This window comes from Apteryx mantelli, chromosome 1 (assembly GCF_036417845.1).
Source record: "Apteryx mantelli isolate bAptMan1 chromosome 1, bAptMan1.hap1, whole genome shotgun sequence".
Classification (NCBI taxonomy): domain Eukaryota; kingdom Metazoa; phylum Chordata; class Aves; order Apterygiformes; family Apterygidae; genus Apteryx; species Apteryx mantelli.
The window spans coordinates 3,304,122-3,322,530 of NC_089978.1; positions in this window are offsets into that span (position 1 = coordinate 3,304,122).

Sequence of the window (18,409 nt, forward strand, 5' to 3'; positions counted from 1 at the left end):
TCAGCAGTGGAGGATGGGGGAGCTAATCTTCTCCTCCCCTAGCGTGTAGATGATTAAGCTCTTTGCAGGCTTCCTTTCACCGACATACCCTGATGTGCCTTGGAGACTCCGAGTCGCTTCCTCTCATTTGTTTTCTTTGCTCTTGAGACCTAAAAGTGAACTATTCATGGATTCATGGATCCTGGCCATGTGTGTCATTTCTGTCTTAGGCAGAACCACCTTGCAGGTGTCTCCTGCAGCATCCCTCCATTTCCTTTTTTCATCCTACTCCACTACTGATCTACAGGGTCAAGTTAATGAGAAGACACCAATGACTTTGGGTGTATTTCTAAGATGCCGGATCCTTAGGGGGTTGGTGAAGGTTCAGTCTGGACACAACCCGGAAGAACTCTCAAGTGAGCTAAGCCAGGACCCCAATGAGCCATGAGCAGGGCTGGGGGAGCTAGCAATGAATCCAGTTGAGTGCTGAGGTCCCTAAGGGTGAGAAACCCAAGCCACTCTGCAGTGATTGCTGGGCTCAGCTCTCCGGGGAGACCCAGCAGGGACCCTGAGCACCCTCTCCCACCATGCCAGCTCCTGTGAAGCTCAGACAAGCTGCCAGAGGTAGGAAGGAAAGAGAAAGAGGGAAGCAGTGGCCAAGTGCCACAGTCACCCTGGGAACCGTCCTCTTTTGGGGATGAGACTGCCCATATCTGTGGTTTTTGCAGCCAGCAAGCCCCAGGGCTTGAAGCTGGGATATGCAGGGGTCCCATGAAGGAGATTTCCTAGCAGGGGGATTCACTCAGTGGCCTCCTTTTCTCTTGTCCACCTCCACCGCTATGAGATTCTGCAAAGAGGAAGGTCATTGGTCTTACTACATCATCGTTACAAATATTGCACTTTCTCCTTTTGAGGGCAGGGTTGGGGTTTTTGAATGGAAACATCTCTGGATTTTGCACGGGTAAGTGTAAATCAAACACCTCCAGGCTGGCCATCATTGCTCCTTCAGCTCCTTCCCCTCCATCCCTTGCCAACACATTTCCCCCAGCCCTTCAGGATTTTCACCCCTCTGCAGTTCTTCCTGTCCCTGGAAGGCCCCAAGCTCCTGACACATGGATGTCCTGAATGGACATCTTGCTCTTGTCACCCACAGAACTCTATAAATAGCCATTGGAGTCACCTGAATAGCCAGAGTCACCTGGGCCAGTAGCCCATCTTTAACAGTGACCAGGATGGTTCAACTTTGGGCATCCTCACCATCCTGCAAAGGACCCACCTCCCTTCATCCATGTTAAATCTGCTACCTGTTATGACACCTCCAGAGGTGCCTGGAGGTCTATCTGGGGTGTCCGTGCTCTCAGCAAGCTCAGCTGCACCAAAGGGATTCTGGAGAGGAGTTGGGTGGGGGGTGAGCGTGGTCAGGGTGAAAATCTCTCTCTGCTACCCCAAAAGGGACAGTAGAAAACCAGCTGGGCTGCCTCCCTTTGCAGTGAGGGGTGCAGCCTTGTTAATACTCGTGGTGGACTCCGGAGCCCCCTACAAAGCAGGGGCACCAGGCACATCCCAATCCCACCCATCCCAGAGGTCGGCTCTCCTCGGGGTGTCCACAGGCACTTGGCAGCAACACACGCTGCCAAACCTGTGCAGGCAGCAGTGGGAGCTGGCCACGCTCCCAGCTCCCAAGGGTTGGTAGAGGAGCACACCATGTCCCTTCAGCTCGCCGCCTCCAGGCTCCTCTGTTGCCTCTGGTTTCCAGACTACGTCTACAGAGAGGGGTGAGGAGGTCAAAGCACACGATGCCTGCAGGTACCTCTGCTATTTCCCATCCGGGAAAAAATTTAAAATAACTTCCCCCTCAACTTGTTACAATTTCCTCAATCATTTGTTTGCTTTGGCCGTTTGACCAGAGGCAGAGCTCCAGCTGGAGAGATTTTCCTTTGGCAAAGCAATTGCCCCCGAGTCACAGCCATGCGACAGCCGTGTTGCCTGCTCTCCTGGGGCCGGGGTTGCTGTATCCTCTGCAGCCTGTGGGACCAGACGCCTGGCTCCCAGCCTTGGCGATGGGCCTGGGGAGAGAGGCTGAGCTGCTGCCTGAAGCAAAGGTAAATGTTGCTTCCCTTTTAGCTAAATATCTTGGGGTGGGAGATTGGGATAGTCCTGGTGTTGCTGGGGTGGATGCAGATAGGTCATTTCAGCATCTGATAAACACCTGCCTGGTGGTTCCCCACCACTTGAGTCTGACGTGTGGACTTAGCCAGAGCTCAGAGAAAGAGCTGGACAATCTAAATTGGTTTAGGAATCATTAGTCTGATCCCATATTACAAGGGCACAGCATTAATCAATACCTGCCTTAGTATGGGCTGTGGGGTCGTCGTTAGATGGAGCCAGGGTGAGAAGAAGGGAAGGAAAAGGGAGGTCAAGATGAGCTGGTAAGAGGAAGGGAGATGTTGTCTGCCCCCTTTCATTCAATATTGCCATATTTCCTACACCCTTTTGTTTAATACTGTGGTATTGTCTGTTCCCTTTCCTTCACCAGGGAGTTTCTGGCACTTTCGAAATCAGCAGCTCGGAGCCCTGCTCTCAGATTTGTGCCACAAGGTGGGAGAAGGAAGGACCAGAAAATGACTTGCTTGGGGCAGCTCTCCATCTCCTGGAGCAGTGCTCAACACTGCCCTGTCGTGGGTGTCTTATGCCACCAAACAAGCCTCACCGTTAGGAGCTGGTCCAGATTTCACCTTGCTCTCCCTTTACCCATTTGAAGACCATAGGCTTCAAAAGAGCTGTGTCTCAACACAGGGATTTAAGGGTAGTGGAGATGTGAGAAATGCCTCCCTGTGCCCATGCTAGCTCATGCCTCAGGAATCCCAGACCCTGGAGGCAAGAGAGAAAGTCTGGAGAAAGGAAGACTTTACCTTGGTCGAGGAGGATTGGGTTAGAGATCATTTAGGCAAACTTGATACCCACAAATCCATGGGCCCCAATGGGATGCACCCATGGCTGCTGAGGGAGCTGACAGATGTTATTGATAGGCCACTCTCCATCATCTTGGAAAGGTCATGGAGAAGAGGAGAGGTGCCTGAGGACTGGAAGAAAGCCAATGTCACCCCAGTCTTCAAAAAGGGCAAGAAGGAGGACCCAGGGAACTACAGGCCAGTCAACCTCACCTCCATCCCTCAAAAGGTGATGGAGCAGCTCATCGTGGAGGCCATCTCCAAGCATGTGGAGGAAAAGAAGGTGATCAGGAGTAGTCAGCATGGCTTCACCCAGGGGAAATCATGCCTAACCAATCTGATAGTCTTCTATGCTGGCATGCCTGGCTGGGTAGAGGAGGGGAGAGCAATGGATGTTGTGTGCTTTGACTTCAGCAAGGCTTTTGATACTGTCTCCCGTAACATCCTCCTCGGGCAGCTCAGGAAGTGGGGGCTAGATGAGTGGACAGTGAGGTGGCTTGAGAACTGGCTGAATGGCAGAGCTCCGAGGGTTGTGATCAGCGGTGCAGAGTCTAGTTGGAGGCCTGTAGCTAGTTCAACCTTGTCCAACTTATTCATCAGTGACCTGGATGAAGGGACAGAGTGCACCCTCAGCAAGTTTGCTGACGATACAAAACTGGGAGGAGTGGCCGATACCCCAGAGGGCTGTGCTGCCATTCAGAGGGACCTGGACAGGCTGGAGAGGCGGGCGGAGAGGAACCTCATGAAGTTCAACAAAGGCAAGTGCAGGGTCCTGCACCTGGGGAGGAATAACCCCACGCACCAGTACAGGTTGGGGGTTGACCTGCTGGAAAGCAGCTCTGCGGAGAAGGACCTGGGAGTGCTGGTGGACACCAAGTTAAGCATGAGGCAGCAATGTGCCCTTGTGGCCAAGAAGGCCAATGGTATCCTGGGTGCATCAGGAAGAGTGTTGCCAGCAGGTCGAGGGAGGTGATCCTGCCCCTCTACTCAGCCCTGGTGAGGCCACATCTGGAGTAGTGTGTGCAGTTCTGGGCTCCCCAGTCCAAGAGGGATGTGGCACTACTGGAGCAAGTCCAGCAAAGGGCTACAAAGTTGATTAGGGGATTGGAGCATCTCTCTCATGAGGAAAGACTGAGAGAGCTGGGCCTGTTCAGCCTGGAGAAGAGAAGGCTGAGAGGGGATCTTATCAATGTGTACAAGTATCTGAAGGGAGGGTGTCAAGAGGATGGGGCCAGACTCTTTTCAGTGGTGCCGAGCGACAGGACGAGAGGCAATGGGCACAAACTGAAACACAGGCAGTTCCATCTGAACATGAGGAGAAACTTCTTCACTGTGAGGGTGACAGAGCACTGGAGCAGATTGCCCAGAGAGGTTGTGGAGTCTCCTTCTCTGGAGATATTCAAAACCCTCCTGGACGCGATGCTGTGCAAGGTGCTCTAGGTGACCCTGCTTGAGCAGGGGGGTTGGACTAGATGATCTCCAGAGGTCCCTTCCAACCTCAACCATTCTGCGATTTTGTGATTCTGTGATCCCTACCTGCTCCATTGCTCTAAGGCTGAAACCCTCCCTCCAGCCCCATCCCATAAGGGTTTGGGGTACCGGCCCCCATAGCAGTCTCTCCTCCCCCCCACGAGCCGCTCGCATCCCGTGCTGGCCAGCACAGTGCGGAGAAGGAGAGAAATCACAAACGTAATGCTTTGCATTTAAACAAGGGGCTCTTTCTTTGCTCACCAGGGCCAGGGCACTTGGCAAGGTCTCCTCTGTGCCAGTGTTCCCCCAACAGACAGATGCATCAGGTCCCTGATGGGGCATCTACTGCCCTGGGCATCTACTGGGCATTTACACCCAATAAATGTGGTTCTCTTGCTCCATCGGCAACTCCTGTTGCTGTTTCCCTCTGTTGAGTTGTGTCATGCTCCCAGACTCAGGAAGGACTGCTTGCCTGCCAGGACCATGTAGGGACCCGCTCAGTTTTTGGGCTGGTGGTTCCTGGGCTGGAGGTGGGGGAGTCACAGCGGAGGCAATGGCAAATATTTGGCGGGTGACTTCCTTGCCAAGAGGTGAAGGTTGCTCTGTGCTGCCTGCGGTCATGGCTGGCACTGGGCCCCCGGGATTCCCTGTCCAGTGGCTCCGCCACGATGGTGGAACCCCTTGCGATTGCCAGTGATCCCCATGCACGCATGTTCCTGATTAAAAGAGCCTTCACGCTGCTACTCGAAATGAGGTGTTACCCCTAATAAGCCTAATCTCCCCCCCAATATATCACAATACTGCTGTTTTATGAGGTGATATCTGGTCACACACTGGTTCCTCTTTGCATTTCCCTGGACAAATCTGGGTTTTCCTGGGGTGATGCTTGTAAATCCAGAACTCCCTCAGGTGTCTCTGGACACCGTGTGGTCACTAAAGGATACCCAAACTGAATCACAGGAATGAGAAATAGGTGGGCAGCACAAGTGGGGAAGGAACTCAAGTGTCCTGATCCCTCCCTTACAGAGGGGACCCAGCTGCATACTTCTTTTGAAGTGGAGATGAGGACATCTGTTTTATGTCCCGCATCATCTAGGCAGCTTTTCATGTGGAGCAACTCATGTGACCTTGCTTCTCTCTTTCATTTCTGCTTTTCAGAAAAACACAGCGCTCCCAAAAAAGAAGAAAAGGGAAGCAAAGTCCCAAGAGTTTTTTTTTTGTTTCCCAAGATTTTGCTTCTCTTTTACAGGAAGAGAGCAACTGAGATTATCTAGGAAAAGGCAGAATTCTAGAAAACAGAAACAAAGTTTTCTCTTCTGTCACTTAGAGGTGGACAAAAAAATACCTAGGGTGTAGACTTGAGATTTCTACTCAGACAACTAAATTCAGTGTGATCGTAACATTTTATATTTCGATTCTGGTGATGATCCTGGCATTAACTCTCATTCACTGATGGGTAACTTGCATTATTCTGTATTGGCTGCCGGGCAGTGACAGTGACTGAACCACAATGTGTCAGGGGCTGAACAGGGAGGTAAACTATAGCAAGGATGATATATATGGTCCTTGGGGTCCACCAGCCGTTGAGTATGGACAAACCAGGCATTGCTGTTGCACCTTCCTTTTTCATGTGCTGCCTTGCGGTGCCATGTCAAGGATCTGAGAGCTTCGCGCCTGATCTTAGGTGCTGCAGGGAGGAACGGAGGTTTGTGGATACGAGTCAGGTTGAGGAGCCAGGCCAGCCCTGGGGGAGATGCACACCAGAGACTGCCGGCCCTGCTGACGTGGAGGCCAGGCTCTGTCCTGTGCATGCCCCATCCTTGGAGGTTTTCAGCTCCCCACCAGACAAAGCCCTCAACAACCTGGTCTGACCTCGTCACTGATCCTGCTTGGATCAGGAGATTGGACAAGAGATCTATCAAAGTCACTTCCCAGAATCGATGAGTCTCTGCCTACATCGCAAATCCAGATTTAGGGGGCAAACTGGAAGAACAGAATATTGCAACCGCACCAATGTCACCGGGAAGGGGCAAGACCTTAACAGCGACATCTCCACTCATAAATCACATCCATATGGAGAAACTCTTATCCTCCAGAGCAGGGCATCTACGACCACAGGGAACAGCCCCAAGCTGACTGTGCACCATGCCAGGGCCTGAATTAGCCTGGGCCCATCCAGAAGATAGAATTTAGAAAATAGAAGTGCCAAGAAACATCGCTGGGATACCCCAGGGCTGAGGGACAGACGTGAAAACGCACCATGAAACCTAGGAGATAAAGTTGGACAGGTCCAAAGTCCAGTGCTTTTCAAGGGCGTGAACCATCACCTGAGAGATAAAATCAAGGCTGGCTTTTTTTGGGAAAGGATAGAGAGAAATGTTGAGCCTGCAGCCTGCGGGAAACCACCTGCACAGTTCCAGCATCATTTCTAGCCAGAAGACGCATGAATCATCCCGTGCAAAGTTTCTCCTCTGTTCCCTCCTGAGGAAGAGCCAGTGACAGCACAGGGCCATGGTTGTTCACTCATTTTTGGTACAGTGACGGGGCATGGACCTGTCCTCTGCTGTGCAGAGGGTCCTTCCCCAGGGTTGTCCCCACTGATGTGTTCCCTGTGGCAAAGGGCTGAGCTCAGAGTGGAGGTGGGCTGCCAAGGGGGCTGAGGAACCATCTTCTGGGTCCTGTAGTTTCTTGGTGCCCAGATGAAACCCAAGGTCACCTTCTATGAATCCCCTCTTCAGGATGTTGGTAGGGAGAGACACCATCCCTAGTCCAACCTCCTGGTTGAACATCACTATAAAATTCACCCACTTGGCCCCTAATGTGCATTTTGGCTGAAGCACCACTTCCCCCTGGAGAGGAAGGTTACCCTGCAGGGTCCTAGGGCTCATTGCTCTTGGAAGACACCTGCACTTGCTCTCCTTTAATTAGGTTTGGCCTTAGCTCCTAGGTCTGTTTTTTTGGCAGGCCTCTCTGCTGATGTGGGAGTGTTGGGTCAGGTCCCTCGGCAGCTGCCATCAGTATGTCACAGTACCCGTGTCCCTGAGTACCAGGAGAAGGCCCTGAGAAATGGCCCACCACAGCCCAGGACGGACTCTGTATGGCTCAGAAGGGACACCTGAAGATGGAGAGGAGACAACAGCCTCGTGGGGCTCCAATCCACACTCCAAAACATCCTTTCCTTGGGGCTGCTGAGTGCTGGGTAGCCATGACCTTCAGGGACGACGAAGGATGTGCTGGATCGGGGCAGATCCTCCAGCCAACGGAGGGGGCTGAGCAGACTCAGGAGCAGATCATATGCGGGATGGAGATGGGACACCCAAAGCACGTATATAACTGGGAAAGCTGGTTCTCGCCCACGGAGGATGAGCGAGGAGGGAGCCAGGAGATGGGGAGGGAATGGGCAGGGGCTGGCGCTGGCGAGTCAAGGGTAAGTCCTAAATGCTCTGAGACCCTCAGAGGGCAGATGCCCTGGAAGGATGCAGGACACTTGCTTTCTGACCAGTAAATCCCAGCTTGTCCAGTGCCACCGGTGGCCAGTGCCAGCCATTTCCCATCAGCATGGTGGGAAGGACCAGCCGATCAGCACGGGGGTAGCTTTGCCCGCCTGTGGACCCCAATCCCGCTGAGGCTGAAGTTGGGGGCTCACACGTGCCCAGGGCCCCTCTGCTTGCCGCCTTGCCCTCCTGCGCCCCTTCAAGAGCCTCAGACCTGCCCAAGCCAAAAATGCTAAAGCAGGTCCGTCCCGTTTGGGATGTGTTGTAAAAACAAGAAGGCAACGTGTTTCCCCGCAGCGGGGCGGGGGGAGGAGGGGATTTTGACTGCAAACAAGATCATCTTGTTCCCACGCACCGTGCCGTCGGCAGGCAGCACAGGCATGCACTCGGAGTGGGGCAGCTCCGGGTAATTTTAACTCGCGACACCATCGCCTGAGAGTGATAATTCCCTTTCAGCAGGGTATCGGCCTCTCTACCATGTACAATTTTCAAACCTTCTTCCCACAAATAAAATCATAACTTCTTTTAGCCAAACGGACAGCTTAGCCACAGGTACCAGGAAAGAAAGGCACATTTTAAAACTCTCTATTTTGGCTGGATTCCCCTCTTTCTGTGCAGGTCTAACTGAGAGCACTGAACTCAGCGGGGTGGAAGCTGCTGTAACATAAACTTTAATGATAAAATAGCCAGATATAAGATCAACAGCAGTTCACTTGCTTTCTGAGGTGGAGCAGGAGAAGGCAGGGCAGTCGGCATGCTAAATCACTGCAGCTGATTGTTGAGTCTGGCTTTAGGAACCTGGGCTAAAGACACAATACCAGGAAGTTAACTGATGGCAAGCAACCGGGATCAGCTGCTCCAGCAATACAGCAAGTAGTTATCTATTACAATTAGTTTTGCCATGTGCCTAATCCATTAAGGCCCCATTTGAATAAACACAGCAAGTTTTGCCCAAGCTGGCGATGTTATCATGGGGCTCGTGTTATTTATCATGTCTCGGACAGCTCTGTCCACCGTGGCCAGGAGACCGTGGGAGGATTGTGGCTTTCCTTGAGGTTGGCTGTCCAGTCCTCTCCGCTCGCAGAGGAGCAGCTTGAAGACATGGAGTGTGACACCAAAAATAATGCACCAGGATGTACATATTCTTTATTGATCTAGTTTGGGAATGCCGGGGATCCCAGTCAAGCGTAAGGATGGACAAAGTCCATTTTTTAAATTTATTTTTCACTTTGGCAACAGATCTTGCTGCTGTTGCTTATTCACACAGGGCATTTCAAAATCAGAGAATCGCAGGACAGCTGAGGTTGCAAAGGGTCCTGGGAGGTCTCAAGTCCTCAGCTGCAAAGCTACTGTCTAGCTGGTTGCCCCAGGCTGGCTGCTTGCACATGGTGCATCCCTGGAGTGGGACCCCATGTTTGTCCTCATCGAAACCCCCCGTGGCTCCCATCAGTTTTCATGGGGATACTCAGGAAAACTAAGGAGCGCTTGGCCGGATGCCTCCGAGCCAAGCTCCTGGCAGCCAAAAGAGGTGGGAGCTCTGCTCCTGGCAGCGGGCACCCCCGTGTCGCTGGCTCTCTGCTTCGGAGGCGCTTGCCCAAGGTCACCCAGGAGCTGCACCAGGGCTGGGAAATGACTCCAAATCTCTCATTTTGCACCGTGCCTCTTCCTCCTTCACTCCTGTCCTGCAGTTAAAAGCTAGGGCTAGGGGAAGAAGCTTTGGCATAAACAGAAAAAAACCTTGTGAAATAGGTTTAATTTAACATATCCGGCAATGCTAGGCATTCTCGCTTCCTTCCTATTATTATTTTACATGGTTCCCTATTCTTGGATGCTCAGAAAAATTTATTTTAAGGGAAACTGAACAATAACAAACACAAAATTAAAATAAAACCAGAAAAACAGTCTGGATCATATACGAGAATTTGGCAGGGCTTCCAGGAAGATTTGAGCCAAATCTCCCGCACATCGATGTGATTGTGCCGTATTTGAAAGCATAGACACACGTTGCCATTTGAGGAGGGGACGGAGGTACAGTGTTGTCTTCAAGACCAAAACCATGTCACTGAGAGGTGGACACTGGAGCAGTCAGAAGCATGCTCTGTTTGGTGGGGATGTCTGGGGTTCGGTATCCAATGGTGGTGTTGGTGCTCAGGGTGGGCTTTCCTTCACACCATAGACACAGCTCTAGTCAAACCTTTCGGTACCCGGGGCCATGCAACTACCTTCCTTCATGTAGTTATGCTCTCTCCAGCCCTGATCCCTTCGTGCCACCCTTGGGATCAGCATGTGCCATCTCCTTTTCAGTTGTACTTCTCCTGAAATCGGTAGCACTTGCAGTGGCTGGTGGGCTTGGACCTCTTTGGTCCAGACTGAACCTCACCAGGACGTGTCGCTCTGAGCACAAAGTATCAGTGGTCAACTGGACCTCATCTTCCAGAGGCCAAGGGCACGGGCTGCTACCAGCCTGCAGCAGTCAAGCATGTCATTAAACTTCCTTCTGCCGGGCATCTTGACATCTGTTTTTTAACACAGAAGAATTTTTTAACACTGGATCTCTCCACCAGGATAAGAATGGGTGCAAACAACTCTTCACTAATCGAGACCTTGAGGCATGATGCACCTGGGGGTCCTATCTCATGTTGGCTTTCCTGCATGTGCCTTTCTGCTCAATCACTGTGGAAGGGCTGAGCTGCCTCCTGCGTGGTTAAGATGTTCCAGGGTGAACATACAAATGCCCTGGAAAGCACCTGGTCCCAGGTATTTTGGAGGTACCACGTGGCCCATGAGTCATCCACAGCAATGATCCTTGCTGGTCATTCCCTAACTCATGTTCATAGCCTCCAGAGATAGCACCTACCTCTGCAGTGTTCATACTTGTGGAAGTCTTTTTGACTGCAAACAATCAGGACAACCCAAGGGCTTGACTACCACCCTGCTGGCAGCTGGATATGTCCCTCCGATTGCTTTTCTCCCTCCTCCTTGCTCTGCATTTCAGCAGACTTCCCCCCCCCCCCCACACACACCCTCATTGCTTGGCAGGTATTAACACAGGAAAGCCCTCAGGTATTGGAGACGTCACTGCTCGCTTTTCATAGAAGTCTGTGCTGGGAGCTGTGTGCAGACAAGCTGATTTCTTTGGGCATCTTCCAAGCAATTGTCTCCAGTGGTTTGTGTTCCTTCCCTGTGTCCACGTAGGTCCTAGGATGCTTGCATGAGGAAGACGTATTCACACCAGCAGGCAACATGAAATGGCTGGCTGGGGCGGCATCATTAACTCTGAACTGGCTGGTTTTGCCTTTTCTTCCTCCTCCTCAGGCAATTTAATGCAATTGGTTTGGATTCTGAATTAACTTCCCTCTTTTAGATTTGATAGAACCGGAACTGGTATATTAAACAAACAGTAAATGGTTTATGACTCATGCTGTGGCCTGCTCCAAGGCAAACACAAAAGCAGTGACCTTAGACAAGCTTTGTGAATTATTTTGTGTTAAAATCCCTGTGGTCCTGGAAAAGAGATTGAACGCATCTCTTGGAAGCACAGGCATCGGCAGATTCTTCCCCTAAGGCCATCAACACCCTCCTGATTTGCTGATCACAGCTTTCCACCAGGACACGGGGACAGGACAGGCCGTGGGGGCAGGGAGAACAACAGAAATCAGAGCGTCGAGTGGGAATGGGGCAACATCTCTACTCCTCCTAAATCTGCTGGTAGTACACATCAGAAGGGACTAACTGCCTGCTAGGTAGAAACCTCTGAAGATGACCCTAAATTCAACTGGAACAGGTGAAAGACCTCACTGCTGCCATAACAGTCGATGATCCTTCCACGGACCTGGCCTCCAGGCCCTCAGCTCCCCAAGCAGAAGTGGAGTTAGCAGGACATCCCTACTGCTGAGGGATGCCATGAAGAAAAACTTTGGGCCTGAGAGGTACCTGGGTACTGCGGGGAGACAGACCCCAGCCCAGCGCAGGCATCCCCAGCTGGGGAAGCTGCCACGGGTGTTTTCTCAGCCTCCCTCTTCCATCCACCACATGTCTCACAAGGCATGACATTGGACAACACAGCCCTGTCCTGCAGGCTCGCAAAGGTCGTGGTGTCCATTCTCAAGTGAAATAAGTGACAGTTATTTGTTCTTGTCAGTAGAAATGATTCAGGCTGTTTTAAATAGTAAAACTGTCCATTGTAGTTGTTTCCCTCTTTATTCCCGCTCTAGGATGATGGTTGGTTTGTATATAGTTCTTAAAATCTGCCTTGACATCTCTCTGGGAGTATTTCCTTTTGGCTAGCTTCCTACACGTTTGTTTCCATTGAAATTCCCATGCAAGCACAACGGGAGGCTAGACAGTTTTCATTGCTCCTGAGCCTGAACAGAGCCATCACAAGCGTCATGGCTGGAAATCAGACAGGATAAGACTGCTGCAAGGTCCTGGCTGAGGCAGGTCCCTCACTCTGCCGGTACTGACCGTGCATGAAGGTGAGGAAGTGTATCCCGTGACTGTTTGCAAGACAAAGATCTGAAGGAAACAGAAAAGCACTAGCAGAAATGAGATTCCCATGTCCGGAGCCATGGGCTCTTTTTGCATGGAGTCACTCTTGTCTCAGCTGAAGCAGCGTGCTGCAGGCAGAGAAACTGAGTCGAAGCCTCCATAAAAGCTTTCCATGAAGACTTCCATGTCCCAACCAGGAGGAAAAAAATCCCTTCTCGATCCTCAGCCTCTCAGCCACTATGAGCTTCAAACACACGACCAACACCCGCTGACCAAGTCTTCAGGAGACTGGAACTACCTCCGCATCTGATCCCTCCTCCTTGTGACCAGTCCTTGCCACTTGGGAGAAAAGACATGTCAGGGCTCTGAGGACACTAATTGGCTTTAATAACCCTGAGCAGCCTCCCCTGGGGCCTCACCTTACCCTTTCCCAGTCTGAGGACCCCATTTCAGCTCAACCATCAGTCCCTGCTCCATGACACCACAGCAGTGCTGGTCTCCAGCCCTGCCACGGCCCTGTTTCTGCCTGGCCGTGAGTCCTGCTGATCCAGACCCCAACCTGTGGGTGACTGCCTGGCCTGGCCTTGGCCCCCTCCCCATGGTCCTGCCCAGCCATCATGGGACCATGTCTGACCTTGGTGACCCTCACAGACCTGATCTGGAGGGATTCAGAGGGACCTTGACAGGCTGGAGAAACGGGCCACCAGGAACCTCATGAAGTTCAGCAAAGGGAAATGCCAAGTCCTGCACCTGGGGAGGAATAACCCCAGGCACCAGGACAGGCTGGAGACCAACCAGCTGGGAAGCAGCTTTGCAGAGAAGTAATCCTGGTGGACAAGTTGGACATGACTCATCAATGTGCCCTCATGGCAAAGGCAGCCAACAGTCTCCTGGGCTGCATTAGGAGGAGCATTGCCAGCAGGTCAAGGGAGGCGATCCTTCCCCTCTGCTCAGCTCTGATGAGGCCACACCTGGAGTGCTGTGTCCAGTGCTGGGCTCCCCAGTACAAGGGAGACATGGACATCATACTGGAGCGAGTCCAGCAAAGGACCATGAAGATGATTAAGGGCCTGGAGCATCTGCCATATGAGGAGGGGCTGAGAGAGTTGGGCCTGTTCAGCCTGGAGAAGAGAAGGCTCAAGGGGGAGCTTATCGATGTGCATAAATGTCTGAAGGGAGAGTGTAAAGAAGATGAGGCCAGACTCTTCTCTGTGATGCTCAGTGAAAGAAGAAGAGGTAATAGGCACAAACTGAAATACAGGAAATTTCATTTAAACATAAGAAAAATCTTTTTTTCTATGAGGGGGGTCGAACACTAGAACAGGTATCCCAGAGAGGTTGTGGAGTCTCCATCCTTGGAGATATTCAAAACCCAGCTGGACACGGTCCTGGGCAATCTGCTCTAGGTGACCCTGCTTTGAACAGAAGGGTTCGACCAGAGGATCTTCAGAGGTGTCTTTCAACCTCAGTGATCCTGTGGAAGGGAGGAGAGGAAAGCTTTAGGAAATAAAACCTGTCCGCTTGTGCGTGAAGGTGGGAGTCTCTCCTGAGTCCAGAAGGTGACCAGGTAAGTCCTTGAAGCTACAGTTTGCTGGTAACTGAGATGTGACTTCCCAGTGCTCTGTCTGCTCCCATGCGAGGTGGAGAGGGAGAATGGCAGGCTGGAAACAGGCATCTAGACAGAGAAGAAAACAAATTTTCCTTTTTACCTTAGTTCCTACTTTCATGGGTAGTTTCTGAATCCTGCAAATAGAGCGTCTGTGTTTGTGCACCCTTTCATTTAGCACTCGGGAACAACCAGGCCCCTCCTGCCTTGGCTTGATGGATGGGCAAACCCAAGCCGGAGCTCTCCTAGCCCCTGAGTGCAGGGCATCTGCCTGCACAAGACATAATTTGCAGGTTCTCTCTTGATGTTATTGGCTTCTCCAAGAAACACACTAGAAATCATGGTTTTGTGGGAGAAAATAACCCCAAATTCCCTCGGGAATAAGGCTTGGTTGCTGGCAGGTAAACTCAGGAGGACAAACTCCCTTGAGTGACGCAACTAATAATCTTTGCTGCTTGCTGCTAATGCCAACCCTTTCCAAGCCCTTACATGAGGCTTTCTCCTACCTACCACACTGTGTTGTGAGCAGTCCCCTGCAGCCCTTCCAGGCAGGCCTGCTTCACCTCGTGGGGGGAACCCTGCTGCGGACAGGATGAACTAGGCTGCTGTGGTCCCTCGTGATGCCTCTTGCACAGGGTAGTGTTGATAGTCAAACAACAGTCTCCTTCAGTCCTTCCTGCCTGCTCCTTCTCCAGTAAGTCTCTGTCAGTGTCCAGACTCACTGTAGAAGACGTGCGCCACATGGTAGTCATTAGATCAGAGATTAAAAGCTCCCGCTGAAGTGAATAAACTTCTGTCCTCAGATTTGGATGTTCCTCCAGGAGAGCAAAGCCCAGATGTTAGCACAGCTGGAGTAGATGTCAGCATTCTTGTAGAGCAGAGGAGGCGAGGGGGTTGCTGCTTGACAAACATCTGGGCACAGCGACTGGTTGCCAAGATCACTGCAGGAGGCGAATTGCAGCCTTCTCTGGTTGGAGATGGGCCCGTGTCCGATGGGTACATGCCAGGTTTGGAGAGGCAGCCCAGGCTCAACATGGGCTCTGAACTGCCTTGGGATGGATGAACAACACCTGGAAGCACCTACTTCCCGGAGAGTCCAGGTAGCTATGTCAGATGGACATACATCTTAGATACCTAATTTCGATCTGATGAGGCCAGCCATGTTTTAAAGTGCCCATGTCTGAGTCTCAAGGCTTCTTCTACAGACAATGGGGAAAACCAGATACCTCCAGAGAGCAACTCACCTTGCCTCTCCGGAGATGGGATCAGTCATCCTTTGAAGTGTCCTTCTCTCCGACCCTGGACCTGCCGAAATTAAGATAGATGTATCCGCCTTCCTTCAGGAGAGGGACTGATATCTATCCAAGCCAGGTTCAGCATCCCAGTCAGCTTAAATATGTTATCCAGGCCTGGCTGTGGAAAATATCAAACCTGAGGCTTTCAAGAGAATTAGGTTATCATTCCCATAAGTGCTGTTCTGGAGAATATTCAATCATCTCATACTCATGAAAAGTGAGACAAGGATGAAGCTGGAGCTTCATCCATGATACACAGAAGTACGTTTGCCGTGCCTGCTTTGCTTTAGATATTTGCTCCCCAGGCTATGGCACCTCTGTGGCTGCTATTATTAATGGCAATAGCCTCCTTGTTTGAACCAAGGCAACCTCTGAATTTGAAGCCTGGTGGCTTAAGTGAAGGATGGAGTCCAAAGATCCAAGACCTCACCTGGTTTGGGGGAAGAGCAAATGAAATAACAGGTGTTGGAAAGAAAATACTGGCTTAAGTGAATCATAGTCACAGAATCCCTGAGCTGACAAGTCTTCTGGAGATCATCTAGGCCAACCCTCTGCTCAAGCAGGGTTGGCTAAGGCAGACTGCCAGCGATGTGGCAGGTGAAGGCTGCAGGGGCATTCACTGCAGGAAGAGGCTTCCTATTTCACTTTCGTGGGTGTCTTGTGTCTCCAGCACAATAGCTCCTGGATGCAAATTTGGGGGATACAGAGCCCCATCAGGGACCTGGTTCCCAAAGGGCAGTGCTCAGCTCTTCCTGACAGTCAAGGCTTGAAGGGGCTCTCAGGCCATCACAAGAGTGCTAAAAATCACCGGATCTCCGGCAATTATAGCCAAAATGCATGCTTGGCCCTTGGCCTCCGTCCAGTGCCTGGCAATAGTGGGCAGAGCAGGTCCCAGGCGGCAGGCCCCCATCCTGCTATGGGATGTCAGAACCGGGCCCTCGGTTCCCAGTGCTGTGCTCTCCAGCTGTGCTCCTACCAGGGCGAGACCGGCCCTCTCAGGGCCTTGAACAGCTCTAATCAGTCTCCCCTTTAGTCCAAACAGTGCTGTTCTCACCATTCATCGACTCCAGTCTGTGCTTTCTCTCCACAACTGTTTTGCTCAACATGTTCAGCGACATCTTGCACCTTTGACCCACTGCAGATAAGCGAAGAGAGCAACTGAAGCAAAGCTGCAACCCTGGAGCCCCGCGTTGCTTTGCACACAAGGGACTGAAGGTCCCTCTCCTTTAGCAAGGCTTCCCCGCATGCATCTCTCATCCATCGCTCTCTGATCCAGTCCAAAGTGTGTGCAAACTGCCTCCTGGTTTGAGAATTGAAACCCCCCAGCATCACCATCCTCTGCAGCTGACCAGATCATCTGGCACTGCAGCTGGTCCAATTCAAGAGGAACCCACAGCTGAACTCATCACCAGTGTCTACCCTGGGGCTTTTATGTGAATAAGCTTCAAACTGAGGTGGACTGGGCTGGAAGCAAGCACAGGTCCAGCAGCAAGCTCCCAAACGTGCACGCAGGTGTGCATGCACACAGCCGGGCACTTCTGTCACAGGAATGCAACAAATAAGCCCATAAAAGCTGCAATAATGGTAAAACTGCACGTCGGGAGAGAAGGTTCGAGGTGGCTATGGAGCAAACACAACCAGCCGGTCCTACTCAGATAGCTAGCAGCCCTTTGCAGAGTTAAGGCAAAGCCTTTAAAGGCTTGTTGGACACTCATCACCTCTGTGACTGCTGGGTCACTGCTGTATTTTAAGCACAGGTATGTTACTCTGCGTTATTTTATCACCTCCTGTGTCTCCGGCTCCCCTTCATTGCAGAGAGGCTGAGAGCTGCAGTGATTTGCTCAGGGTCTCGGGGGCTGTACGGGACTGCAGCTCCCCGGTGTGCCTGGTTCCCCAGCATCCAGCCCCCGGGAGAGGGGCTAGTTTAGGCAATCAGTAGGGCATGGGCCTTACCCTACCTGGCTCAACTCACGTGCCAAGCACCGAGCTTGCTCCGTCCTTGCCTGTGCATTCATGCGGACCTGTCTGGAGTCGCTGTTGCCTCGCTCCCCATTGCCTCTGAGCCCAGCCAGCGGTGGGGGAGGAAGGAAACTTTCTGGTTTATTCGTGCTGGCCTGGCCCCAGCTTTGCCTTTGAGCAGCTCCCGGGCCTGGCTCTGCAACCGATCTGCTCAGAAACCTGCGGCATTCCTCCCCCCAGGTGCCTTGATCTCTCGATCTATAAAACCAGGGAGACGAGAGTCTCTCCTGGCTGATAAAATATTCTGCAACTAATGCAAGAGAAGAGCCAAATGTCCTTTCAGTAACCTCCGTAATTGATGCTGGACAAGACACAGACCCATACTCTTAAGCATCCCATCTCTTAAGCTGCAGTATCAGAGCACCTGATTGTCTTTAATGCTGTTACCAACCCCTGGGAGACTCCTAACTGCCTGTTAGTCCAAGGGGCTGAGCACAGAGTAGCTTTGCCCGGGGCCACGCAAGTAGACTCAGCCACGTTCCTCCAAATACATCCTTTTCCCCAGCATGCCTCTGAAGCAACAGCTTCCTCTGCAATCCCACATTGCAAAACTGAATAGAAAAAACTCCTCCAAAATCCGCTCTGGGTCATGGCAATGCAAAGAGAAACGACAAAAAGTAGAGGCAAAAGGGCTTTTCTTTCCTGCCCCGAGTCCCCCATTCACTCCGTCGCAGTGATGCAGGCTGCAAAACCAGTTGGCAGAGAAGGGACATGCTCCCAGTTTATAATGCCATGGATGTGCTGTTTGGCGGGAGATAAGGCATGGTACAGAAGCAGAGAGCTGGGCTGAGATAACACGCATGAGGCAACGCGCTCTTCGGCTCCGGAGGATGGGCATCGGCGACTCCACCAGGCTGCAAAGCAAGGAAACATTTCAGCTCCACGGAGGCGCGTACGGGGCCGAGCGACCATGGGCTGTACCAGAGATAGGGGAGGCACACACGCTGCCAGCCTTGGGGTCACTGCCAGATCCTGCCTGCTCCGGGGCCAGCAGCAGCAAGGTCCAAAATTGCAAGGCTAGGCCAGGGAGATAAATCCACTCAGAAAAATATCTCTTTGTTTAGGTCTTTCTGCTAAGAGGAACTGGTCTGGAGTTTCCAGGTCTTT